This window comes from Microtus pennsylvanicus, chromosome 1 (assembly GCF_037038515.1).
Source record: "Microtus pennsylvanicus isolate mMicPen1 chromosome 1, mMicPen1.hap1, whole genome shotgun sequence".
NCBI lineage: Eukaryota > Metazoa > Chordata > Mammalia > Rodentia > Cricetidae > Microtus > Microtus pennsylvanicus.
Genome location: NC_134579.1, coordinates 91,731,215 through 91,759,107, shown reverse-complemented (window position 1 = coordinate 91,759,107; position 27,893 = coordinate 91,731,215). Strand labels below are relative to the sequence as shown.

Sequence of the window (27,893 nt, the reverse complement as noted above, 5' to 3'; positions counted from 1 at the left end):
GAAGGGGGGGAGTGGGAGGGGAGAGAGAGAGGAGGGGAGGGAGTGGGAATTTGGATTGGTATTTTTTTTTAAGTAATAAAATAAAAAAAATTTAAAAAGTTGAAATATATGTCTGCTTTTCTGAAGTCATTTTTGGTCAGTATTCTATCACAGCAAGAAGAAAGAAGGCAAAGACACCTTGGAGACAGCAGGGCCCCAGAGCTCTCTGGTACCTAAATTTTGTCAATCACTGAGCACTGCATTCAGTGAGAGAAGTGTGGCTCCAAGAGTAGAGGGACTGGGGACGACACATGATGTCATACTCCTGCTTCCACCCACATGGACGCCACCTGAACTAAACACATGTGCGCGCGTGCGCGCGCGCGCACACACACACACACACACACACACACAGCAGACCCCAAGGTCCCTGCCGATATCAAAATATACCTCAAGCAGCTATTACCAGTCAAGTGTGTTCAACTGTCACGCAGACAGAAAACTCAGCAGAGCTGAAGCAAGAGCATGGAAATGAATCCGAGGTGCACTGACCACACAGGGTCCCACTATGCAGTGCTGGCTGCCTTGGAGTTCACCTTCCTTGACCTCCAGAGCCTCCCGTCTCAGTCTCGGTCCCCTGAATGGTGGGATTACAGATGTGCACCACCACAGTCAGCCAAAGAACGGTTGATCCTTGGAGAACAAAAGGTCTGAGTGCAAGAGAGGGTGCGACCACGGGACAGGCCCCAAAGAACAGTTAGATGTGAAAATCGAATGTTGTCAAGTGGGTTGCTGAGGTTTTTCTTCCCTGTTTCCTGACGTCTTGAGTCAGCTTCACGCAGCTCTTTTTTTTAAATACATTTTTAAAATATTTATTTATTATGTACATCATATTCTGTCTGTGTGTATGTCTATAGGCCAGAAGAGGACACCAGACCTCATTACAGATGGTTGTGAGCCACAATGTGGTTGCCAGGAATTGAACTCAGGACCTTTGGAAGAGTAGGCAATGCTCTTAACCGCCCCCAAACAGCTCAACTTAAAGCTGACACAAGGCTCATCCCCCACCCCACTCAAGGTTACAGACGTGTCAAAACTGGTGGCAAAGCGACCCTGCCCTAGCTGGCCCTATGCAAGTGCAGTAAAGGTCACCACAGTCGCAGCTCTTAGGAGTCAGTGCCCAGTCTGTGAGGGGCCATGCAGGGACCCAGCTGCCTTCAAGGGCTCCCTGCTCTGTAACCCTTCACCCGTGCTTCTGGAACTGATGTTGATAAACTTGTTGGTTTATGAACTGGAGCGATGGTGTGTGTTGATTTGAATGGGAACCATTACCCTCTGGGCTCACGTGTTTGGATACCTGCTTCCCAGTTGACTAGATGGACGGCACTGCGGTCTTCTTAGGGCTGTGGGTTTATTCTGGATAATACTGTAAAGAACATGTGTCTGTAAGCTTCTGTTGAGAGCCGCGAGTGCACACCAAGGGTGAGACCCACCGTGACAGGGGTCTTCGGGTGCTAACAATAAATCGGTGTTGGCGCTTGGCTGTAATAACTAGCACGGGCTTCTGACGGTTCCTGCGAAGGACAGAGTGCAGGGTGGAAACAGGAGGCAGAGAAATTCTGTTCTTTCCTTCCAAGGTTTTAATAAACCTGATGTTTTCGTTTTTTTTATTGCTGTGACGAGACACTAGGAACAAGGAAGCTTATAAAAGAAAGCACTTAATTGGAGACTTGATTACAGGTTGCCATGGTGATTCCGTGACCATGATGGCAGGGAGCCCGGCAGCAAGCAGGTAGGCAGGCGCGGTGCTGGAGCAGTAGCTGAGAGCTTCCATCTCACCACAAGCAGCAGTCAGGGACAAAGAGATTGTGCCTGGCGTGGGCTTTTGGAACCTTTAAGCTCCCAGAGACACACTGACTCCAGCAAACCATACCTCTTATTCCTTTCCACAACCGTTTTCCCCAACGAGGGGCTGTGCTATTCAAACACATGAGCTTATGGGGACCGTTCTCATTCAGACCCCACACTCACCGAACTGCGTCAATAAAATCATACCATTGAGAAATCATAAAGCGGGGGTGGAGAGATGGCCCAGGGGTTAAAAGTACTAGCTGCTTTTGCAGAGGACCTGGAGTCAATTTCTAGCATCCACAGGGTGGCCTCTGTACGCTCCATTTCCACGAGATCTGACACCTTCTTCTGGCCTCTTTGGGCTCTGCCTTCACACAGTGCACAGGCACACATGCAGACAAAACACCCGGTATTAGTCAGTGCTCTCCAGGGAGCAGGCCTACTAGAAATGACACACACATACACACTCACTCACACACACACACCACTCACACACACACCACTCTCTCACACGCACACTCACATACACACACACACCACTCTCTCTCTCTCTCTCTCTCTCTCTCTCTCTCTCTCACACACACACACACCACTCTCTCTCTCTCTCTCTCTCTCTCTCTCACACACACACACACACACACGAATGAAGAAGCATATATATTAAGAGAGGACTGACAGGCTGAGGTCCAGCTAGTCCTACACAGGCGGTCTCCTGATGGAAGGACAAGCACATGGTAGCTCTTCAGTCCAGGAACCCGGATGCCTCAGCTTCAGCAGTCCCGGAGTCGGCTGCTGGAGTCCAGGGGAGTCCTGGAGAGCTGCTGGTCGTCAGTCTGCATTGCAATCCCAAAGCGGGGTCTATCACCAGTGAAGGGACGCCTCATGAACAGGAGCGAGGAGTTTGCCGGAGAGAGCAAGGACAAACAGACAACAACAAAGGCTTTCCTCTTCCATGTCCTGTTATGTGGGCTGCCACCAAAAGGTGTGACCAAGGGTTCCCACCTCAGATGATCCAATCAGCAAAACCCCTCACCAGTGCCTGCGTGGATTAGAGGTGTAGTGTAAGTGACAACCAAGATCAGTCACCAAACACCCATACACATGAAATAATAAAGTAATTTTAAAAACAATTTCGAGGTTAAGCATGGACTGTCCCTTTAGGTGGAGCCTTGCCCTATCTCAGCCCTTAAGGATTGCTCCAGGGTGACAGGTCAGGGAGTCAGCTAGGAGATCCCCTGTAGGAACGCAGGTTCACCTGAAGATAATGCACTTTTCTCTTTCAGGAGGCCACTAACCTCCTCCCTCCTCTCCCCATACCCAGTACGGTCCCTACAAGCCCCTGCCACCACGAGGTTCTGCTGGGTCTGCTGCCTTTCTGAGAGTTGACTTTGAATGACACAGCTGTATTTTCCTCTTATCTTCTTCTTTAGGGTGTTGGCCATAGCTCAGTGTGCTTTTAAACTCCCCAACGGTTTGGGCTTCCTCTTCTTCTACAGTTCTGTTCACCACCACATAAACCCTCCCTAGACAGCATGACAAGGACATTGAATGTTGCCAAGCTGTCCTTTCCCTGCCTTTCAACCAGGAGATGTTCCCCAGTGGAGCTGGAGCTCCCAATGGGAAATACCCTCTTGACTGAGGACAATCCTTTACTAAGCCAGCTGCAATCCAGCCACGGCCAGTGAGGAGAGTGGGACCCAGAGTTTGGGGAACTTGCCGGGGTTTCCCATGGACAGCAGAAGAGGCAGGATGTGAAGACAACTCTTCCTGTGTGGGAATCTTCCCCTTATGGGCCTCTTGGGATCCATCAGCTGTTACTGATGGAGGAGGCTCATCCTCACTTGGAGACTCTCACACCTCAATGCTCTGATAGGATTTACACATATGTCTTACCCACATTTTATAGTTTCACATGAATTGGGGAGAAATGTAAGCTTCATTGTTGACAAAAGGGCTAACATGAGCTCCTACTCCCGGCCCACCATACAGATGAAAGATATTGCAGCAGACCTACCGCGACCCACAGTAACAGGGCCTCAGACCTTACCCAGTCCCAAGACGGACTCCATGATGCAGGCACCTCTCAGGCTGTAAAACGCAGCATGTAGACAGGACCACCCGCCAAAACTAAAACAAAGGCCTAATCCATCAAAGTCCATAGTTCCGGGAGAGTCTCTAAATGTGCTCACCTTGCTTTTTGGCTTCCATACTTTTGCTTTTGGCTAACTGCTCTTGTTAACTGAAGTTTGCCAACTCAGGACAAGGCGGCAGGAGGCTGAGGAAATAAAGCACTCAGAGAAAAGTGTCCCCAGCACCGATTGTCCTGACCAGGTCTCCTACACTGAGAACAACATAGAGAAAAGTATCCCCACCACCGATTGTCCTGACCAGGTCTACACTGAGAACAACATAGAGAAAAGTGTCCCCAGCACCGATTGTCCTGACCAGGTCTCCTACACTGAGAACAACATAGAGAAAAGTGTCCCCACCACCGATTGTCCTGACCAGGTCTACACTGAGAACAACATAGAGAAAAGTGTCCCCAGCACCGATTGTCCTGACCAGGTCTCCTACACTGAGAACAACATAGAGAAAAGTGTCCCCAGCACCGATTGTCCTGACCAGGTCTCCTACACTGAGAACAACATAGAGAAAAGTGTCCTCACCACCGATTGTCCTGACCAGGTCTCCTACACTGAGAACAACATAGAGAAAAGTGTCCCCAGTACCGATTGTCCTGACCAGGTCTCCTACACTGAGAACAACATAGAGAAAAGTGTCTCTACCACCGATTGTCCTGACCAGGTCTCCTACACTGAGAACAACATAGAGAAAAGTGTCCTCACCACCGATTGTCCTGACCAGGTCTCCTACACTGAGAACAACATAGAGAAAAGTGTCCCAGACCGATTGTCCTGACCAGGTCTCCTACACTGAGAACAACATAGAGAAAAGTGTCCCCAGCACCGATTGTCCTGACCAGGTCTCCTACACTGAGAACAACCATAGAGAAAAGTATCCCCAGTACCGATTGTCCTGACCAGGTCTCCTACACTGAGAACAACCATAGAGAAAAGTGTCCTCACCACCGATTGTCCTGAACAGGTCTCCTACACTGAGAACAACATAGAGAAAAGTGTCCCCAGCACCGATTGTCCTGACCAGGTCTCCTACACTGAGAACAACCATAGAGAAAAGTATCCCCAGTACCGATTGTCCTGACCAGGTCTCCTACACTGAGAACAACATAGAGAAAAGTGTCCCCAGCACCGATTGTCCTGACCAGGTCTCCTATACTGAGAACAACCATAGAGTGTGACAGCTCTGAGCCCACACTCAGCAGCTGGGCCCCTCTCTGCTCTGGAGCCCCATAAAAAAGCCCTAGTAATGTCCTTGACACACCCACAGCTGCGTCCATCCAGCAAGCGACCAGCACATAGGAGGTGTGGAAAGCACAAAGGCAGGCACTCCTCTTGAGCACGTCTAGCTGCATTCCCATTCAGCTGAAGCTGAGACATTAGCCACCCCAGAGGGTTTGACCTAGAGACTCCCTGAGAGAACCTGTCCAGCACACGGGCTGTAATGCAAGCTATGGCCAGCAGAGGGCACTGACGCGCCAGGAAATTATGAAAGTGATGTTCGGCTTCAGGCAGCAAGTCCTATGATACACTATGTAAACCCGCAGGAGAGAAAGGAATCCCTAGTTGACTCACACACCCACGCACATAAATGCCGTGCTATTGCACTGGACAGCAGAGCCATTGAGAGGAGTGTCAGGCCAGCCTGCACAGACCCGGGAAGGTCAGTCTACCACCATAGATAATGGGGACAGCACAGAAGACATCAGCAGAGATAACTGTCCAGACACCAGATAACTGTCCAGACAAGTGTCACACAGGGTTTCTGGGTGTCTCTTACTTAATATTATTGTAATAATAGATAAAGATACATCAGAACCAGCACTGTATAAAGATTGTGTATTTCTATGGGTTGCAATCATCTCCTATGTCCCTCCCCTGTTTCTCTTAGACTCTTGTTGGGTGGAAGAACCATTGCATGGCCCTCTGTAAAAACTCCCATTGAATTCTCAGTAGTCATATTCTTACTAATCCTTTACCTCTGCCCTCCCTCTCCGGGTACCATCCGCTCACCTTATTGGGCAGAGCTGTCAATCTCATCCTGAAGTTTCTTCTGCACATCAGGGTGGGTGGCCAGTGTATACGTCATGAAGGGTGTGGATGTGCTTGTGGGTTCACAGCCAGGGAAAATTAGAACAACTGATTGGGCTGTGATCTCCATATCAGACAGGGCTAAAAGGAAAAGAACATGGTGGATAAGGAAGATCAAAGCAGAACATCACAGAAATTCAAATGGTGCTCCCAGCTGTCTAGGGAAGAACAGAGAAAGGAGGTCCAGAGTCGCGGGGACTGAACTCCACTCTGGTGCCCACCTGTGGCCTGTCTGTCCTGTTAGAGCAGACTCGCCACCACAAATGTGTAGCTCTGCCCACCACAGCCTGTCCTCACACACACTTATAAACATAAAGAAATACAGTGATGTGATATTACCTTTTCTTGGCACGGAGTCTGCTCAGATGTTTTCCACAAAGGTCCCCAGAAAAAGGCCAGTCTTTCCAATTCTTTGTGCCTTTGAACTACCATACTCTTGTTTTTAATGGAAAAAAAAACACATTATCTTCTTCTTTGAGTTCAAGCTCTGCCTCACTCTGAGGAGGATAGGAAACCACCACCCTGTTCCTTCCACAGACTACAGGCCTGGCCTCATTCACGACAGGACCCAGAGAGGAGCAGTCTCACTGAGGTGCTGGTGTAGTGGGTACTGAGGAGTCCAGGGACCTTGCCTTGCTGTGGAAAGCATCTGGGGCTGAGGCTGCTGTCCCTGAGACCACTGGGCCTTCTCCATCTGTGTTGCAGGAGCCCGCCCAGCCGTGGTTGCCTGCTAGCGGCAACTCAGGACCCAGTGCTCCCTGCAAGACACCTCCCCTGCACCCAGCTCCAAGTTTAGAGTAGGTGAGGCTGGGGGAGGGGCTCACATCTGGTGGAGGCACCAGAGACGAGCTTCAGTAGGCCCTTCTTTTCTTTCTTAATGTCTTTGTCTGGTTTCACAGCTGAACTGTTCCACATGCTGCTGCAGCTCTGTCAGGAGATGTGGGGAGTCCAGGGAGGACGGTCACTGTTTGACCAGCCAGTTGTGGTGCCTCTCTGGGCTTCTTCATCCACACACCGTGAAACACCCCGGGTTACCTTTCGGGGACTCTTTCCACTAGGGGGCGGGAATGAACATCATGAAACTACAACAACCCAAAGTGTCCAACGGGAGTCCTCATGAACTCCTAACCAGAGCATAAAATGCTGCCTCTATCAAAGAAGAAACTTCTCAGTTGCTCGATGAGTCATACACAGAATTCCTATGTAATTCGCTAATTGCACCCCAAGTGCCTACCCAGAAAACATGAAAACAAATGTTCAACCATGATCTCAGATGCCAATGTCCATGACAGCTTATTTACAACACCCCGATCTGAAAATATTGTGAATGACCATCAGATGGTACAGAATCTGATTTGTCTACAGAACATGGGAGTGGCAACAAATGGTTCTGATGAATATATCGTATTAAATGAAAGAAGCTAGTCACTGAATTCTATGCATTCTATGACATATTTATATTGTATTTTTATGGCATATGTGTAATAGGCTGATCTGTAGGAGAGTGAACTGGTGTTTTTATTGCAAGGAGGAATGGAAGACAGGAATAAAAAGGTGCAGGTTTTCTTGGATAAAATGTTCCCTGGCTTGACAACGGTGAGGAATATGCATTGCCTTGCATGAGCAAAAGCTGCATTACACATTATAAGTGGCTGCATTATTTTTATATCAGCATTGTATCTCAGTAATGATGGATGATGTTATATTGATGGGAGTATGTGAGGGAGGAAGAAAAAGAGAGGAAGTGGCTACTTACACACAGAGAGAAGAAATGGGCCAAGAAAATGTTAAGATCTAGTTGGCTTTCTGCACAAAGGGATCCTCTGGGTTGTTGAGGGAATCGACGTTCACTCCAGATGATGCGCCAGTGATCACATCCATGCTCCAAGCTCCAGGATGCTGAGGAGAGAGACATGGGAATCAACATCTGCATCCGAGGCCGCCGTTATTTCCGGGTTACCCAGGCAGGGAGCCTCACAGTCAGAACTATCTGCTGGACCATCGGTGGCGTCAAGACCCCTGTCACACTCACACATGGGGTGTTTACCTGTGGTCACTATACAGATGTCCTTTTCCTAGTGGAGGGGACACTATGGTACTTACGGTCCCATCCACTGCACCACCACTTACTCTTTCACAGTGACGGGCTTTCCTTTCTCTTCTCTCAATGTTTTCACCAACATATCTCCATACTGTGCAATGATGGGGAACGTCTAAGCACAAAGCACAACATCTGTAGCTGAATGTGGAAACTCTGGTCCCAGAAGGACAAGTCATCCCCAGTCATGAAGCCATGAGCGGGGTGTTACAGTGGGTTTTATGATGGGTCCCATGGGCATGAAGACGAAAGACCAGCTTAGGGGAATTGTGACTCAGAGGACCGACCCTTGGCAAAGGACTAAGGGCTTCTTTTCTACCTGTCCCCGGATTTGTCCCATAAGAATATGCCCTCTCCATCATCACCTCCTGGAGTTCTCCCCTGGAGAAAGTTGGAGACAGCAGTGTTTAAGTCTCTTCCACTCTCCATCCTCAGATATGGTAGTGGCCATAAGTCCTGCTGGACCAAAGACTAGAGTTCAAATTGACAACAATTTACCCTGCAGAAGTTATATGTGTGTCCATAGCCACAGAAAATATATCAAACAAACATGACTTGTAAGTGTCTACTGATGTTCAGTGGCAGGTCCTTGCTTATACTCAATACATTTTCATTGACAACACCTCACAACCTTAATAAATCAGGGTGTCACCTATACACAGGGCATGGCTTCAAGTCTCCATTACAAAGTCCCTTCTTCAGTGGAAACCCCTCTTGCACAGGGAAAAACTGTTCCTTGGTGCAGCTGTGGCTCATGGGGCTGCTCAAGTCCCAAGGCAGAGAGCACTGTGCTCGCTGGTGCGCTGGCTTCTGCTTCAATTTTAGAAGCAGCTGTTTAGATAATAGGGAGTTTTCTGCTTATGCAGCTCCTTGGGAAATACACAGATGTTTTAAGAGAAAATACTGAAGGTGGGGGGGAGGGCTTGGCCTGAAAGTCAGAGAAGGAAGAGTCTTCATTGTTCCCCAAGGACCATGGTACCATTAGGACAGATTCTGAGAAATTGCTTGTTCATCTCTGCACACAAGATGTCATAAGCAGATCCATTGCCTACACTGGAGCTTACATAGAGGAAATAAGGAAAAATATAATCCCAGGATCTTCCTTCCTGGGAATATATTGAAAACAACATGCTGCTTCTATAAGACTAAAGAACAATAAAACATGCTGTAATCATCCAGTTAGGGGCTTAAGATGAGACATTCTGTAAAGCTTACATTTTAGAAAACATCATATGAGTCTACATGTAACTTGGGTAACGTAAAAATCATTTCAGAACGCCTAACATATTGTGACTGCACGAACACCCAACCTAGACACAGATTGTGAAAATAAAAGGTCCTATGCTTTGCAGACCCTGAAAATTCTGTACCTTCCTGATTTCACAGATGCTGTCCAAAGATGATGTTTCAGATAAGACGTCTGTTTTGTACTTTGCTTTTTCACCCTAGATATTTAAATGGGAAATGAAAAAGAGATGTAGGGCTCTGATGCTTGCCAACTGATTCATGTAGTCACTATGCTATATAAATAAAGAGAGTCTCTGGTTGGGGGAGAGAGAGAGAGAGAGAGAGAGAGAGAGAGAGAGAGAGAGAGAGAGAGAGAGAGAGAGCGAGCTGCGGAACCCTCAGGTGTGCACGCAGTCCCCACCGACTATACACTTCTTTGGGACCTAACAAGGCTGAAGCTGGACTTCAACAGTTCTTTCATGGGAATGGAAAAGGGGCCTACAGCATTCTTCAAGGCTGTGCAGAGCAGAAATGATTCAAGGGGGCTTGGGGTCAAGGGCTAGAGAGAATGGAGGCTGCGCTGTTGTTTTTAAATTATGGCTCTTAGAGAAGATTAAGAATGGAGAATGATGTCAGGCATGGGACACACACCTTCAGTCTCGGTGGAGGGAGGCAGAGGCTAGTGGATCTTTGTGAGTTCAAAGACAGCCTGGTCTAAATAGCAAGTTCTAAACCAACCAGGAGTTTGGAGAAAGACCCTGTCTCAAAGCAAACAAACAAAAAAGCAAAAATGAAGACTATGCTGGAACACCAGGAGCTCTCATGATGGTGACTACAGAGGAAAAATAAGCAGATATGATTCATAAATGGAGAAGTTTCACTAACTGCAACAGGTAAGGAGAACATGGGCATTGTTTGGAAGACAGTGTCTTCCTGGAACATAGGGACTACAGGAATTTGATTGAGGGAGTACCTACATATTTTGAGATGTGTGTGTGTGTCATTTCTGGAAGGTGATTATTGAAGAAGGAGATGACACTCTTAAACAAGGTCAGCTTATGATTGTATATGCCTTATTTTTTTATTTTTTATTTTTACTTTTTTGATTTTTCGAGACAGGGTTTCTCTGTAGCTTTTGGTTCCTGTCCTGGAACTAGCTCTTGTAGACCAGGCTGGTCTCGAACTCACAGAGATCCGCCTGCCTCTGCCTTCTGAGTGCTGGGATTAAAGGCGTGCGCCACCACCGCCCGGCCTTGCCTTACTTTTTAAAGTTAAAAAAAAAGTGAGGGCTGGGGGAGAGAGAACCATGGGTTGACTGTATAGGTCATGGCACCTGAAGTGTAACCTGACACTGCCTGACTAGAGAAACATGTTTAAGATTGCACTAATGCTAAAGACAAAACACAGGTCTCGGTGTCATGTCATGCTAGGTTTTCCTTCTGCCACAGCCTTTGCTACACCTACACATTGGTGTTAGATCCTGCTAAATGTGTACTGACTTACAACCAAAGTTCACACACAAACATACACACATACACCTATGAAATAGGTTACATATTCTGTTCCCTCATGAACAGACAAAGCCTTACTAATACATCCTTGGGTATATCTCAAGTCCTTCTAGGTATCTCCACACCCCCAGCCAAATCCACATATGCAGCTGGTCATCCAGGCTTTCCAGCTATTCACTCTTCCTATGCCAAAGCCCCATACACACACACAAAAAAAACCCACACACATACACAAAACCACACACATCAACATGTCTAGGTGTCATCACCTGCAAGGTATTCCTCATACTTAAACTGAAAGATCACCCCCCAATATAAACACATGGATATGTGTCAGGCCCTTCTATGAATCCTGACTTCAACATCCAATGCCAAACACAGAGGGCTAGATGCCAGGTCCTGCTAGGTCCACCCTCCCCTAAAGCCAAACGTCCTCTTACACAGCTGTGTAGCATGTCCTTCAGTCGATCCCCTACTTTATAGCAAAAGCCCCATGTACAGGACTAGGTCTTTCTGAGTACCCAATCACAGCAAAACATGCCATGTACGGCTCCACAGTATTCTTATAAGTCAAGGGTCAGGTTCTGGTGTTTATCTCTTCCCTTACAACTACATATACATACATGGTTTGGTCGGGTCCTGCTAGGTAGCTCCTCCCAACAGCAAAACGCCAGGTTCACACACAAAAACACACAGACACGTTCATGTACACAGTGAACTTGCAATCAATTATGCATGCAGGCCTGCAGGAACCTTTATCAGGCTGTGAGGTCCCAATAGATTTGGGTGTAGCCTTGGCTTTAGGAGTGGGGTGGGGTACCTAGCAGGACTAGAAACCTAGCTCTGGGTATGGATCATTGCTGTAGAAGCGTAGACTCTTCTCAGAACCTGACACCTATCCACGTACATGTGATTGCTTAGGCTCTAAGGGTGGGACTATATTGCTACACCTGACACCTAACCTTGTGTAAAGGGCTTGGGCTCTGAGGCATTGAGAAATGTACAGGACCTGACACCTAACTGTGTGTGTGGATGACAGTGGGGGTGCTTTACCTATAGGGTGGAGAAAATAGCAGGTTTGACACCTACCCTACAGCCAAAGCCCCTCATCACTTATGGGCCATTGTCAGGTCCTGCTAGAATACTCTCCCTTAGAGTGCCATACCCAGGTATACCTCCTACAGTCAAAAGCCTCCATACATGCCTAGGTCTCATGTCCACCTCATTAACTCCTCCCGTAAAGCAAAGCTCCAAATATCCATGCAAAGCTAGGTGTCACATCATGCAAGTTGTTTTTTCCCCTACACCCAGTATCACGTGTATACATAGGTTGTAATGGCTGTCCTCTGCCTTATATTCCAAACTCTCTCTCTGCCCTCATTCTCTCTTTACCACCTCTCACTCTCTCCTCTCTATATCTCAATCTCGCTGTCTCCCTATCTCTCTGTCTCTGTCTCTCTCGCACACAAACACAAAACTAGGAGCATGGTACTTTTTTTGAATTCTGTCCCACATATCAAAAGGCAAACACGTTTCTGTGTAAGCCCTGCTGGGCAACACAAACCCTCTAGGCAAACCATCTCATACTCACAAACAACTAAGTGTCTGGTCCTACTAGACACTTCCTACCCCCATAGCAAAAGCCATTCATGCATACACAGGGCTAGGATTCAGCTCCTGCTAGGTAAGATCTCTACAGGCAAAGCTCTACACATGGAGAGATAGACGTCAGTTCCTGTTGGCATCCCCCTCTTCCGCACCACTCTTTGCTCCTCCATGTTTTATTTTCATCTCAGAAGTTTGGGAGACAGGAACGCCGGATGAAGAAAAACCCTGGTAAAAGTCTCTCTGGATGTGGGTTCTATCACTCAATACCTTTCCCACAAACATCCATTTACACAGAAAGATGGCTCAGAAAAAAAAGAAGGTCGATGTGCTGAGCATCTGAAACTGGGCCTGTGATTTTGCAGCTGCTGGCAGGTTCCATGATCCACTTCTTTAGTAATGGCTAATAATGAAGATCCAGGCTTACGGTGTGCGTCTCCGCCCCTGCAAGTTGTCTTGAATTGTGTAAGAGAGCAAACTGAGGCGGCCATGAGAGCGAGCCTGTAAACATCTGTCATCTGCTCCTGATCGAGTTCCCACCCTAGCTTCCCTAATGATGCTGTTCTTGAACAGGACGTGAGGGCCAAACAAAACCTTCCACAGCAGTGGGTTTTGTCATGGTGTCTATCAGCAACAGATAGTACTATATCATGCGCGTTGTACTAAATAAAGCTTGCCTGAAGATCAGAAGGCAAAGCAGCCATAGTAGTCAGCCATACAGGCCAGGGAGTTGTGGCAAACACCTTTAGTTCCAGGACCTGGGAGGCAGAGGCAGAAGGACCTTGGGGAGTTCAAGGCCACCCTGGGCTACACAAGATTGAATCTGTCTAAAGGAGAAACAGAGCTCACATAAAGGTGATCCCAGAACTTGGAATCATATGCCTTAATCCCACACTAGGGAGGTGGAGACAGACGTGACTGGGGAAAGAGAGGAATATAAAAGGGAAGAGACAGGAACTCAGTGGAGTGCGGGGTCTGAGGTTGGTGGGGAGTATTACAGGATCACCCCTTTGTCTGACCATTGGTGGAGTTAAGATCTCTCTAGTGGCCTGGCTGCTTTGCTTCTCTGATATTCAGCTTGAACCCCAATATCTGTCTCTGTGTTTTTATTAGCCATACTACCTAATTCACTAGGACAGTATCCCAGGACTTGTTCTCAAACTTGGGGTCTTCCTGCCTCTGCCTCCTGAGTGCTGGGGTACAGGTGGGCACTGTAACACTATAGGAACTAACAGCAGTTTTAAGAGTGGAGAGATGCATGGAGAATAAATCAGAGCCCAGGAAAATACAGTTCCATGGGAGGAGTTTAATTTTCATAAAGGAAATCATAGAAAGTCTCTCAAGCAGAGGGATTTGAGAAATCATACTGAACGAGGGTGGACAGAACAAGCATCACAGCACCACCAAAATAAACATGCCCAGCGATGTATACAAGAGCTAGGGGAGGGATCTGAGTTTATTTTTAACATGTTGAGGACTCATCAGAGGACACAGATAGAAGACTGCAATCATCTGACTTGAAATAGTTAAACATGGAACATGAGAGCCGCAACAGTGATTGCACGAACATCAGTTTAGGAGGCTGGCAGAACTGTGGCAACGTCATGGATGGTTCGCCACCTTGATCAAAGCCTTAGAGATTATACCCATGGCACTGTGTGTAAAGGGGTTCATGAGGTCAGAACATATATGAACACATAGGGACCACACACAACCAGTGTAATATGTATAACCTGGCTCATGAGATCGGAGGACGTGGGACATACTGAACCCTGCCCCGCCACATGGCCCATCACAGTTCCTGAAGCCTGGTCTGTGAGGTCAGAAGAGATTCCACCTCTAGCTCATCCCGCATCAGTCATCTGTCCATCTACAACCTTGCCAGCACCATGTGTCTCCCATCTGAGCTCAAGCAAAACACAGATGAGCCGAGAAGAACCTAACTGGGGACGCCAAGCGCCAATCCAAACACTCCGTGAGCCACAAAGGTATCAGAAACACTTCATCAACAAACTAAATCCAGATGAACAAGCCCCATTACAAAAACGGAAGTTACATGAAAAGCCAAGGACAACATAGTCCCCCCAAAAATGGCCAATCTCATAGTAGTGGTAAATAGTAAGAATGACATAAATAAAATTCGGCACAAAGAATTCAAAAGAATGATTTTGAATGTGTTCAGATAATTCACCAATGAATTCATCAGGGCACAAATAATTTTGGGGTACAAATAATTTCCTGAATAAATTCAGAAAACAAAAACTTAAATAAAGAAGAAATTCAAGATCTGAATACAGCACTTAATAGACAGACCTAAGAATAAAACGATTCTAGAATCTAGAGACATAAACAAGCCTAGAAATGAAAAATTACATAAGCCAAACTAAAGCACAGTAAGAGCCACAAAATTAGAATGTTGTAGGGGAAACTGGGCTATAAGACAAGAGAAATTTAATCATCCAAATAAAAGGTTTGTGATGATTTATTTTTTTAGTATGAAGGGAGCATGTGAGTTCTTTGGAAACCATGAAAAATATGCAACTATGAATTATGAGAACAGAAGAATGAGAAGAATCCTTCATGGAAAATATGTTCAGTAAAAAGCATAGGAGAAAATTTCCACAGACAAGGGAAAGAGATGAACATGAAGACAGGAGGCATACAAGAACACCAAAGAGAAAAGGACAGAAAAGCCACTTCCTGTTCACAGGCCATTCCCCAGAATCACAGGGCTGTCCTTACCCTAACCCAAGAAAGACGCCCTTGTCCCCTGCACATGGAGGCCAGATGTATACCAAGCCCCCTCAAGAACATGGTACTCCCCAAGACAAGAACAGGGAACAAGGATACACAGAACTCATTTCTTCCCATGCAGCAAGACAGCGCCTCCGTATTACCTAAGTGTACCCCACACATCCGTGTTTTGTAAGGATCAGAGTTGGAGTTTTCTTATGCTGACCCATTTCTTCCCTTGTGGGGTCTCATGGCTGAATTCTCATGGGTCCCATAAGCTCCTAGGGTGTGGTAATATTAGGAGATGGGCTTTGTTGGAACAGGAATGTTCTTGTTGGAGGAAGTGTGTCACCGTGGAGGTGGGCTTTGAAGTCTTATATATGCTCAAGACACGCCAGTGAGACAGACCACTTCCTGTTGGCTACACAAAATGTAGGACTCTCCGCTACCTCTCTAACACCACGTCTGCCTGCATGCCATCATGTCCCACCATGATGATAAGGGACAGAACCTCTGAAACTGGAAAGTCACCCAGTGAAATATTTTCCTTTATAAGAGTTGCTGAGGTCATGGTGTCTCTTCACAGCAATAAAAACCCTAAGACATATATGTAATATGTAGGTACACACAACTTGTGGGATGCATTTTTATTGTTTGTGTGTCTATGGTTGCAGGGCTGACTACTCTGTGTTAGACAGTGAATAAAGGGGTTCAACCCCAGAAGGGGCTAATTCTCCTCCTCTCAGCAGTCATTAGTTCCCTGTAGTTGTTTGTCTAGGGGTGTGCCTTCCACATTCCAAGTCCATCCACATTGCCATTGTTCCCTTCTTGTTTCTATAGCCATTTCTAGAAGAAACTGTTTCAGAGCAAACTTTCTGGTATTCTAGCTTTCACAACCTCGCTTCCACAATGGTCTCTTATCACAGACACAGGAGCTGTGATGCAGTTGTATCCATTGATGCTGGGATCCTCACGACTCACTGGTTTATTTCTGCATTGAGTCCAGGTGTGGTTTCCTGTGATGGCCTTCAATTTCTGTAAAGAGAAGAGTCTCAGATGAGGAGTGGCAGCCCTCTTCTCTGTGGGTAGAAGGCTCAGATTTGAAGTTTAATAAGGAATTATTCTGGTCTAGGAAGTGGTGGCAGTAGATTCTTTTCTAAGGCCCATGACAGCACTAGCTCGGGGAAGCTACTCTGACTTATGAAGGCATTAATATTGAATGATAGTTTGATCTTCCAAAGCAAAAATAAAGCATGGAGAGTGATCTGGAAGGGAAGCAAGGCTGTAGATGCCCCAAGTTCCTCCATTGGTACATACATCTTCCAGCATGGCTCCACCTTTGGCAATTTCCTCAAACGGTGTCACCAACTCGGTACCAAGTGTTCGAATATGTGAGCCTATGGGGGACATTTCTTATTCAAATCACCGCACCCTCTATGCAATTTTCTTCATCCCTCGGATCCCATCCCCACTGGAATCTTTACTTCAGAGTATCCGCTCCATTCTTCAACACCATTCTGTGTTCTACTGTGTCCCTAATCACATTTTTGTTGTTGTTTATGAGACCACAGGTCTCCATATAGTTTTTTCAATCACCCTTTATTTTGGTTAAGCCTTTTCTCACCCCCTCACTTCTCCATCCTCCTCTCCTCTCCATGTTTTATCTTTTACACCCCCTAGTTCAATGGTTCTCATGACCTCTTTGGGGTCAAATGACCCTTTCACAGGGATGGGGTATCAGATATGTACATTGTGATTCACAACAGTAGCAAAATTACAGTTACAAAGTAGCCACAAAATAATTTTATGGTTGGGTTCACTATGATATCTGAAACTGCGTTAAGGGTCACAGAGTGAGGAAGGTTGAGAACCACTGAGCTAATCTATCTCTATTTTTCTATTACTGGATTTTATTAACTCCTTTCTTTCAATAGGTGTGCTCTCAATAGCCTGTTTCTAATTACTTTTCTTCTACAAGTCAAACACCTGAAAGAGAATATCCAAAACTCAGAGCTCCATATGAAAACAGAACAATTTATAGTGTCTTTCTGACCATTATTCTAGCATATACTATTTTTCAGTTTGATCCATTTATTAGCAATCTTCAAGACTTTTTTTTTACAGCTAAGTAATATTCCACTGTGTAAATGTACTACATCTTTCTTATCTCTTTGACAGTTGATGGAAATCTAGTTTTGTAGTGAGGAGCTGCGGGCTGCGTTCCTGCCACCGGTGACTGACCGGTTGGTTCTATCACTTTAGGTCTGTGGTGAGGCAGAATAACAGAACCAAGCCATTTATCACGTGACTGTAATAGGGACAGGGAAGCGGGGGAGAGGAGGGAGGAAAGAAGACAGGAGAGGAGAGGAGAGGGAAGAGAGGAGAGGAGGAGAGGAGAAAGGGAAGAGAAAAGGAAAGAGAGGGAGGGAGGGAGAGGGGGGAAGAAAAGAAGGGGGTGGCATTCCTTTAAGGACCTTCTCCAGTTGCCCAAAGCCTCCCATTAGGCTCCCGGCTCCCAGTGTGTCTTAGTTACACCTTCTATGGCTGTGAAAAGACACCATGACTATGGTAACTCTTATAAAGGAAACCATTCAATTGGGGCTGGCTTGCATTTCAGAGGTTTAGTCCACTGTCATCAAGGTGGGAAGCATGACATCAGACAGGCAGACATGGCAGGCAGAAGTAGCTGAAAGTTCTACATCTGGATAGGCACGCAGTAGGAATAGGATGAGACCCTTGGTCAGGCTTGAGCATCTGAGACCTCAGAGCCCACCCCCAGTGACACACCTCGTCTAACAAAGCCATGCCTACTCCAACAAGACCAAACCTCCTAGCAGTGCCACTTCCTGAACCTATGGGACCATTTCCGTTTGAACCATCACAGCACTATTTCCTAGCTATTGTGACAAACTAGCAATTAACAGGGCTATGAGAGAATCTGTATAGAAGGGTTAAAGTCCTTTGATTATTTCCCCAGGAGTGGCACTGCTGGGTTACATTATGGTAACTCTTCTTATAATTATTTGAGAAGTCTCCAGACTGATTCCATAGTGGTTGTACTAGTTTATGCCTCTACTAACAGTGTATTAGAGTGTCTCTTTATGCACTGTAAGACTTTAAGACAATCCTGAAGCCATTTTTGACAATTCTGAATCCCCTGTGCCATAGTGCTTCCCCTCCTCCCCTGGGAACCAAGGACCTAACAGCTACACTCGCACGTACTCAGTTCCTGAACAATTACCCATATACATATGTTTTGGTTCGGTCCCCTGGAAAACGGGGTCAAAATGACCTCTTACCTCATCTGATCTGGCAACAGCTCTCCAGTCAATTATTAGTAATAGCCTTTTCAAATAAGCCAATCAGAATAGTCAAAGGACAACCCCCCTTGCTTCTGTGGCCCCTTTAAAAGTAGACTGTACCCGCTATTCGAGGTCTCTTAGCTTTCCGAATGCTGGGGGACCCTGTCATGACAGAATTAATAAAATCCTCATGCTTTTGCATGGGCTGTGGTGTATGAGGTGGTCTCTGGGGTGACTCCTGCTTGGTGTTTGGACACTAGAGTCCAACAGCACATCCATAGAAGTATTGCTTGCCACTCATATTCCTGATCATAGCCATTCTGCCTGGACTGAGATAGACTCTAGAACTAGTTTTAATCTGTGTCTCCTTGATAGCCAAGGACATTGATCTTTTTAAAAGGTTACCTAGCTGGGTATAGTGCATACCTTTAATCCCAGCACGTGGAAGCCAGAGCAAGCAGATATCTGTGAGTTGTAGCCACGCCTGGTCTGCACATGGTGAGTTCCAGGACAGACAAGAGCCACATAGTGAGACCCTATCTCAGCAAGGGTTTACTAGCCATTTGTATTTCTTTTTGAAATATCCAAAATTGTCTTTTTTAAGGCCAAGTCAGTCTAAGCGTGCCCTGTAACCCCTCTGTGAGACAACAACAAAAATCTATATTGGAATATCTTCCATCTCGTCTTTGCCTTCCTCCCCAGAGAGTCCTGAGAATTTTCCCCTTATCCTGCCTTTGTCCCCTTGTGAGGAAGCATGAGGAAAGGAAAGGCCTGTTAGTCTCTGACAGATCCCTTAAATCCCTGTCCCTGCTCTCTCTCATTAGGGACCACAAGGGAGGGAGCCTATAGACTCAGGTCACTCTTAACCCCCACACTAGGACCTTGATGAATTCTTTCAGATGGATGCTGGTGCTCAATTTGCTTTCTCCTGGTTATACAGCCATGGACTCCAATCCATGAAATGATGTCACCCACATTTACTGTGGCTCACAAGTAATCTAATCTACATAAAAATCTCACAGAGGCTAGCACTGGTCTCCTAGATGACTCCAGATCTTTTCAAATTGACAGTATTAACAAACACAAGGTTTATCTCAGCCAATAAATTAATTTTTAGAAGGACAGAGTCAGCATACCAGCATTTTGCAACTCTGATAAATTAACGGGTCCAAATATTTATTCCCAATTACTATTCATAGCGCAACAAATTTTGAACATCTGACAGGATAGTATCACCTTTAAACTACTTGTTCCACATATACCTGCTAGTCGGGATACTTCAAGGTCTTAAAAGTTAGGAAACAACGTGATGAAGGAACATATTTGCTTGAAACCCATCATCCTTCTCAGGACACAGCTCTGATGCAGTTTGCGCTGTGGGTGCAAACCCGTGACCTCTGCACAGGGAACTTCCTCCTGGAAGCGGAAGTGCCTAAGAGACACTGGGCAGCACAGTCCACAGCATGACCTTTGACCGGCTCTAAATGGCATCAGATGCTTAGAACCCCAGATACCTGAAGAGGCCACAGCCTTAGGTCGCTGCTGTGATGGAGTCACTCCAGCCCGCTGGTCTTAGGTGTCCCGTAAGGAGTGGGACGGCACAGCCAGCCTGCTGCCCTTGCTTGAGCCGCTTGGCCCCAGGTGCTGGGCACCAGGAACTGGGAGGAGCTCTTGTGATGATTTTGTTTGGAAGGATCCTGTTCAATATGGAGTGGCTGCAGCACCTTCTGGGACCCAGGAAACCCCGGGTGAGAAGAGCCTCCTACTGCCAGATTCCCCGAAGTGCTGAAGGGAAATGAATTGGAAAGCTTGGGTATGGGGAGAGGGATTTTGTTCTTTAAAAGAAGTAACCTTTCCTCAGGATTTCCATTTTAACTTATTAACCCGTTGATTTCCTGTTCTTTTTTAAATTTCCTGATGTGCAAGCAGTTTGTTTACTTCGTGCTCCTTGTTAGCGCTATGCTGCGAGATTCTGCCATATTTGAGACATTTAGTCTGTTTTTGTCTGAAGATCTTTTCTCATTCTGTAGACTGCTATTTGTCCTATTGACATGTCCTTAGCCATTAGTTAATCTTGATTCCAGATACATTGATGAAAGTGTTTATCAGCTATAGGAGCTCCCTGGTATCTATTTTAGGATGACTTATGTGTACTATCATATCATCTTCAAATAACGATACCCTGACGTCTTCCTTTCTAATTTGTGTACCCCTGACCTCCTTCCGTGTTCCTACTGCTCTAGCTAGAACTTCAAGTACTATTTTGAATGCATATGGAGGGGACAGACAACCCTGTCCTGTTCCTGATTTTAGTAGAACTGCTTTGAATTTCTCTCTATTTAATTTGATGTTGGCTATAGCCTTGCTGTAAACTGCCTTTATTATGTTTAGGTATATCCCTTGTATCCCTACTCTTTCCAATACTTTTTTATCATGAATGGGTGTTGAATTTTTGTCAAAGGCCTTTACTTCATCTAATGAGATAATCCTGTGAGGTTTTTTCCCAGGTTTTTTTGCATGGTTGATTACATATACTGATTTTTGTATATTGAACCATCCATGTCTCTCTGGGATGCAGTCTACTTTGTCATGGTGGATGAGGTTTTTGATGTGTTCTTGGATTCAGTTTACAAGTATTTTAATGACTATTTTTGCATCTATGGTTGTGAGAGAAATTAGTCTGTAATTCTCTCTCTCTCTCTTTCTCTCTGTTGTTGAGTCTTTATGTGGTTTGGGTATCAGAGAAACTGTGTCCTCATAAAATGAATTGGGAAGTATTCCTTCTTTTTCTATTTTGTGGAATAATTTGAGGAGTATTGGCATTAACTCTTCTTTAAAAGTCTCATAGAATTCTAGGCTGATACCATCTGAATCTGGGCTTTTTTGATTAGAAGAATTCTATTTCACTAGACATGATAGGGCTATTTAAATCATGTATCAGATCTTGATTTAACTATGGTAAGTGATATCTATCAAGAAAATTGTCCATTTCTTTTAGAGTTTCCAATTTGGTGGAACACTGTTTTCTAAGCTATGTCCTTATGATTCTCTGGATTTCCTCAGTGTCTGTTTTTATATCCTCTTTTCATTTCTGTTTTTGTTATTTTTTACATCCTCTCTCTACTCTTTAGTTAGTTTGGATAAGTGTTTGTCTATCTTGTTTATTTTCTCAAAAAAAAAACCAACTCTTTTTTCATTGATATTTAGTATTGCTCTCTGTTATGATTTTATTAATTTCAGCTCTCAGATCGCTGCTTCTTGAAGTCTGCTCCTCTTGGGTGTGCTTACTTCTTTTTGTTCTAAAGCTTTCAGGGGTGCTGTTAACTTGCTAGTTTGAGATCTATCCTATTTTTTTCTTTTTTTATATTTCTTTTTTTAATTTTTATTTTTCCATTCAAATATTTACACTTCCTTCCCTCCTCCCAATCTCCTCCTGCTCCCCCACACCCTCTTTGCCCTCTCCCACCCAGCTTGAGAGAGAACAGGGAACCTTGCCCTGTGGGAAGTCCAAGGCCCTCCCCCCTACATCCAGTCCTAGGGAGCTGTGCATCCATATAGACCAGGGTCCCCAAAACAGACTCACAACCTAAAAAAGTCCATGGCCAGATGGTTTCAGTGCAGAATTCCATCAGAATTTCAAAGAAGAGATAATACCAATACTCCTCAAATTATTCAGCACACAGGAAATAGAAGGAATATTTCCAGATTATTTTGTTTTTTTGTTTGTTTGTTTGTTTGTTTTTTTTGTTTTTTTTCGAGACAGGGTTTCTGTGTGGCTTTGGAGTCTGTCCTGGAACTAGCTCTGTAGACCAGGCTGGTCTCGAACTCACAGAGATCCACCTGCCTCTGCCTCCCGAGTGCTGGGATTAAAGGCGTGCGCCACCACCGCCCGGCCTTTCCAGATTCTTTTTATCAGACCACAGTTACCCTGATACCCAAAGCAAACAAAGATGCAACAAAGAAAGAGAATTCCAGACCAGTCTCCCTTGTGAACATTGATGGAAAAATACTCAATAAAATACTGGCAAACTGAATCTTACACATCAGAAAAATCATCTAACATAATCTAGTAGGATCCGTCCCAGAGATAGAGGGATGGCTCAACATATGAAAATATGTCAGTGTAATCCACCATATGAACAAACTGAAAGAAAAAAAGCCACATGATCATTTCATTAGATGCTGAATAATCCTTTGATAAAATCCAACACCCCTTCATGATAGAAGTATTGGAGAGATCAAGGATACAAAGAACATACCTAAACATAATAAAGACAATGTACAACAAGCCAACAGTCAGCATCAAATTAAACGGAGAGAAACTCAAAGTGATTCCACTAAAAGGACAAAACAAAGCGTTCACTCTCTCCATATATATTCAATCTAGTACTCGAGCTTCTAGCTAGAGCAATAAGGCAACAAAAGAAGATCAAGGGAATACAAATTGGAAAGGAAGAAGTCAAACTTTTGCTATTTGCAGATGATACGATAGTCATATAAATGATCCCAAAAATTTTACCAGGGGATTCCTACAGCTGATAAACACCTTCAGTAATGTGACAGGATACAAGATCAACTCAAAAGAAAATCAGTAGCCCTCCTATATACAAATGATAAATAGACTGAGGAAGAAATCAGAGAAACAACATTCTTTATAATAGCCACAAATAACATAAAACATCTTGGGTTAACTCCAACCAAACAAGTGAAAGACCTATATAACAAGAACTTTGAGTCTTTGAAGAAAGAAACTGGGGAAGAGATCAGTAAATGAGAAGAGCTCCCATGCTCTTAGATCAGTGGTATTAACATAGTAAAAATGGCCATCTTACCAAATGCAGTCTACAGTTTCAATGTAATCTCCTCAAAATCCCAACACAATTCTTCCCAGATCTCAAAAGAACAATATTCAACTTCATATGGAAAAACAAAATAACCCAGTATAGCTAAAACAATTCTGAACAATAAAAGAACTATTGAGGTATCACCATTCCTGACTTCAAGTTCTACTATAGAGCTATAGTAATAAAAAACAACTTGGTATTGGCATAACAACAGACATGTGGATCAATGGACTCTAATAAAAAATCCAGTTATTGATTCACACACCTATAAATAGCTGATTTTTGGCAAAGAAGTCAAAATTGAACAGTGGAGAAAAGAAAGCATCTTCAACAATGGTGCTGACCTAACTGGATGTCGACACGCAGAAGAATGCAAATAGATCCATATCTCTATCTCCATGCACAAAACTCAAGTTCTGGAGGCTCAAAAACCTCCATAAGTCCAGTTACACTGAACCCAATAGAAGAAAACATAAGATACAGTCTTGAACACATTGGCACAGGAGACAACTTCCTAAATATAACATCAGAAGCACAGACACTGAGAGCAGCAATTAATAAATACGACCTCCTGAAACTGAAAACATTCTCTAAGACAAAGGACACGGGCCATAATGACAAAACAGAATAGGAAAAATCTTCATCAACATCATACCTGACAGATGGCTGATTTTCAAAATATATAAAGATCTCAAGAAACTACACATCAAAATAACACATAGTCCAATTTTTTTTAAAAAATGGAGTACAAATCTAAGCAGATAATTCTCATCAGAATTATTTCAATGGCCAAATCTCAAATGACTAAAAGACATTTAAGGAATTTCTCAATATCCTAAGGCATCAGGGAAATGCAAATCAAAACAACTCTGAGATATCATCTTATACCTATCAGAATGGCTAAGATCAAAAACACTGATGACAGTTTATACTGGAGAGGATGTGGAGTAAGGGGAACACTCCTGCATTGCCGGTGGAAATGCAAACTTGTACAGCCACTTTGAAAATCAGTATGACAGTTTCTCAGAAAATTGGGAATCAGTCTATTCCCAATCTGTTCAAGACCCAGCAATACCACTCTTGGGCATATACCCAAAGTATGCACATTCATACCTGTAGGATATTTGCTCAACTATGTTCATAGAAGCATTATTCATAATAGTCAGAACCTGGAAACAACCTAGATGCCCCTCAACCCAAGAATGGATAAAGAAGATGTGTATTTGCAATAATGGAGTATGACTCAGAGATAAAAAACAATGACATCATGAAATCAGTAGGCAAATGGATGGCACTAGGAAAGAAGCCATCCTGGGTGAGGTAACCCAGACCCAGAAAGACAAACATTAGGTATGTGCTCACTCATAAGTGGGTATTAGAAGTAGAGAAAAGGATAACCAGGCTATAATGCATAACCCCTGAGAAGCGAAGCGACAGAGAGGACCCTAAGGGGGCAAATAGATCACCCAGGGAAGGGGAACTAGAAAACATGTCCTAAGTGAATATGGGCTTCAGGAGGGGTGATAGCAAGTGGGGAGAAGAACAGGAGAGGATGGGATGGTTGATATGGGCAAGGGATGGAGAAAGAAAGAAAAGAAAAAGATGTCTTAATAGAGGGAGCCATCATGGGATTAGGGAGAAATATGGTGCTAGGGAAAGTACCAGGAACCCACAAGAATGACCCCTTTTAAGACTCCAAGCAATCGTGGAGAGGGTGCCTGGACTGTCCTTCCCCTGTAACCAGATTGATGACCACCCTAATTGTCATCCTAGAACCTTCATCCAACTGATGGAAGCAGATGCAGAGATCCACAACTAGGCACTGGGCTGAGCTCCTGGAGTCCAGTTAAAGAGGGGGGACAAGGGATTATATAAGCAAAGGGGTCAAGACCATGATGGGGAAACCCACAGAGACAGCTGACCTGAACTAGTGGGAGCTCACTGACTCTGAACTGACAGTTGGAAAACTTGCACAGGACCCAACTAGGCCCTCTGATGTGGGTGACGGTTGTGTGGCTTTGGCAGTCTGTGGGTAGACTGGCAGTGGGATCAAGATTTATCCCGAATTCACCAAGGCCAGCTGGCCTGGGTCTGAAAAAGCATGGGATAAAACCGGACTTGCTGAACATAGCAAACAATGAGGACTACTGAGAACTCAAGAACAATGGCAATGGGTTTTTGATCCTACTGCACGTACTGGCTTTGGGGGAGCCTAGGCAGTTTGGATGCTCACCTTACTAGACCTGGATGGAGATGAGTGGTCCTTGGACTTCCCACAGGTCAGGGAACCCTGATGGCTCTTCAAGCTGATGAGGGAGAGGGACTTGATCGGGGGAGGGGGAGGTAAATGGGAGGCGGTGGCGGGGAAGGAGGCAGAAATCCTTAATAAATAAATAAATTAAAAAAAAAGATTTATCCCGAGTACATGAATTGGCTTTTTGGAGCCCATTCCCTGTGTAGGGATACCTTGCTCAGCCCTGATACAGGGGGAAGGGGCTTGGTCCTGTCTCAACTTGATTTGTCAGACTTTGTTGAATCCCTATGGGAGGTCTTACCCTTTCTGAGGAGTGGATGGGGTGTTCAGTGTGGGGAGGAGGTGGGTCGGGGAGGGGAGGGAGGGGAAACTGTGGTTGCTATGCAAAATGAAAAAAAATACTTTTAAATAAAAAAACAAAACAGTCCCATACTCCAAAGACCAAAAGAATAAACTAGAATCTGTAAGAAGAGGTAACCGAATATGTTTTAGCAGAGTGCACTCCAATCAGTTCCTTTAAATAATTTAAGGATACTGGACACCTAAGGAGAGCATCTGCAGTTTTCTTGAAGTGTTTGCTCTTAGGGGCTTAAGAGATGGTTCAGAAGTTAAGAACACTGGCTGCCAGGTAGTGGTGGTGCATGCCTTTAATCCCAGCAGATGGGAGGCCAAGGCAAACAGACCGATCTCTGTAATGTCTAGGCCAGGCTGGTCTACAGAGCGAGTTTCAGGACAGTCAGGGCTACACAGACAAACCCTGTCTTGAAAGTACCCCCCAGCCTCCCCCCCCCAAAAAAACAATCCACAGCCAAGAAAAAGAACGAAAACCACCATTGACTGCTTTTTCAAGGACTCAGGTTCAATTCCATTACCCACAGGGAAACATACAACCAGGTGTAACTCCGGTTCCTGGGGGTCTAGTGCCATCTTCTGGTCTTTGTAGGAACTGCATGTTTATGTTGCACAAAAATATGTGAAGACAAAACCTCCACACGAACTACAAGAAATGCAATAAACGATCACCTGTTTTTGTTGTTGCTGCCATCTGTTTACGTGTAAAGTTCTTCAGCGTTGTCTATTAACGCTGTGAGGAAACACATCACCTAGTGGAAGAGCCTGAGCAGCATTCTGAGACACTGGGACATCACCGGCAGGACTTGCTCAGCTTGTTTTCTTATGTAAACCAAAATCACACGGCCAGGGGTTGCACCTCCTACTGTGAGCTGGCTCTATGATATCAATCATTAATCAAGAAAATAAACCACAGACTAGCCCTAAAGGACAACCTGGTGGAGATGCTGTCTTAGTTGAGGTTCCCTCTTCCCAGATGACCGTGGCTGTATCAAGTTGACATAAAACACAGATGTAATTCAGTACTTGAGAGCTAAGGCAGAGAACACTAAGGTTTTTGAAGGCAGCCTGTGCTCCAAGGCTGGATCCAGTCTCCAAGCCAACAACAAAATTGGAATCCCTAGTGCCCGTCCTTTCATGAACAGCTAAGCCAAGAGACCAGAGAGCAATGATCCTTGAGCGTGGTTGCCTGGCATGGCCTCGAATGTTCCTGCTTAGGTCCTGTTTATGTAATGCTTTGGATGTGTGTCTTTTCGCCTCAACATTCAGTACTGTAAGGGAAGACTCGGGCAATGTAACTGTCCTGGAAACAGTGAAGGTACTCGAAAGAGACACTGTGCCTCCCTAACTGGATACAAGGAGATTGATTCAGTGCACACCAGAAATAATGGAACCACTGCAGGAAGTTCACGCAGGCAAAGGGAAAAGATTGAAGCCAGGCACTGGACTGAGGAAAAACTTGGCTCCCTAAAGGTTCATAGGGTTCTGGTCACATATCAGATCACCCTGCAGGAGACGCTAGGTCAGAGGGAGCGATGGCGCAGTGGTGGGCACGACCACACCTTAATCAGAACGGCTTAGCTTTGCATACTTCTTGCTTCGTATTTAAAACTAACTCTCACGTCAGGACCCTAAATATGGAATGTTGTGTCACCGGACCCCATTATTTGTTCCTCTTCCCAATGTGGCCACTTGAACTAAATATCCTTTCTCTGCTCTTTATGGTTTTTTTTCTTCCTTCTGTTTTTGCATTGAATTGTTCAGTTTCTCATTTTCCTTCAACTAGCCTGAAACTTAAATATGAATGAATTTTAAACTGGTAATCAAAGAATGAAGATACAGAAACTTTTACCAAAGTCTTAAAGTTACTGTGTACTTTTCCCTTGAAGTAAGGAATGCTGGCAGAGGT

The 27,893-nt window shown here is 45.0% G+C and overlaps 1 long non-coding RNA gene across 1 annotated transcript; it reads right to left on the bottom strand.

Annotated features, from left to right (window-relative positions):
- Positions 1-514: 514 nt before the first annotated feature.
- On the bottom strand, positions 515-6,135 carry LOC142840240 (uncharacterized). Its single transcript, XR_012908931.1, has 4 exons — positions 5,982-6,135; positions 3,878-3,957; positions 2,507-2,869; positions 515-689 (listed from the first exon to the last, which is right to left on the bottom strand). It is a non-coding gene; the product is annotated as an uncharacterized LOC142840240 (long non-coding RNA).
- Positions 6,136-27,893: the final 21,758 nt, after the last annotated feature.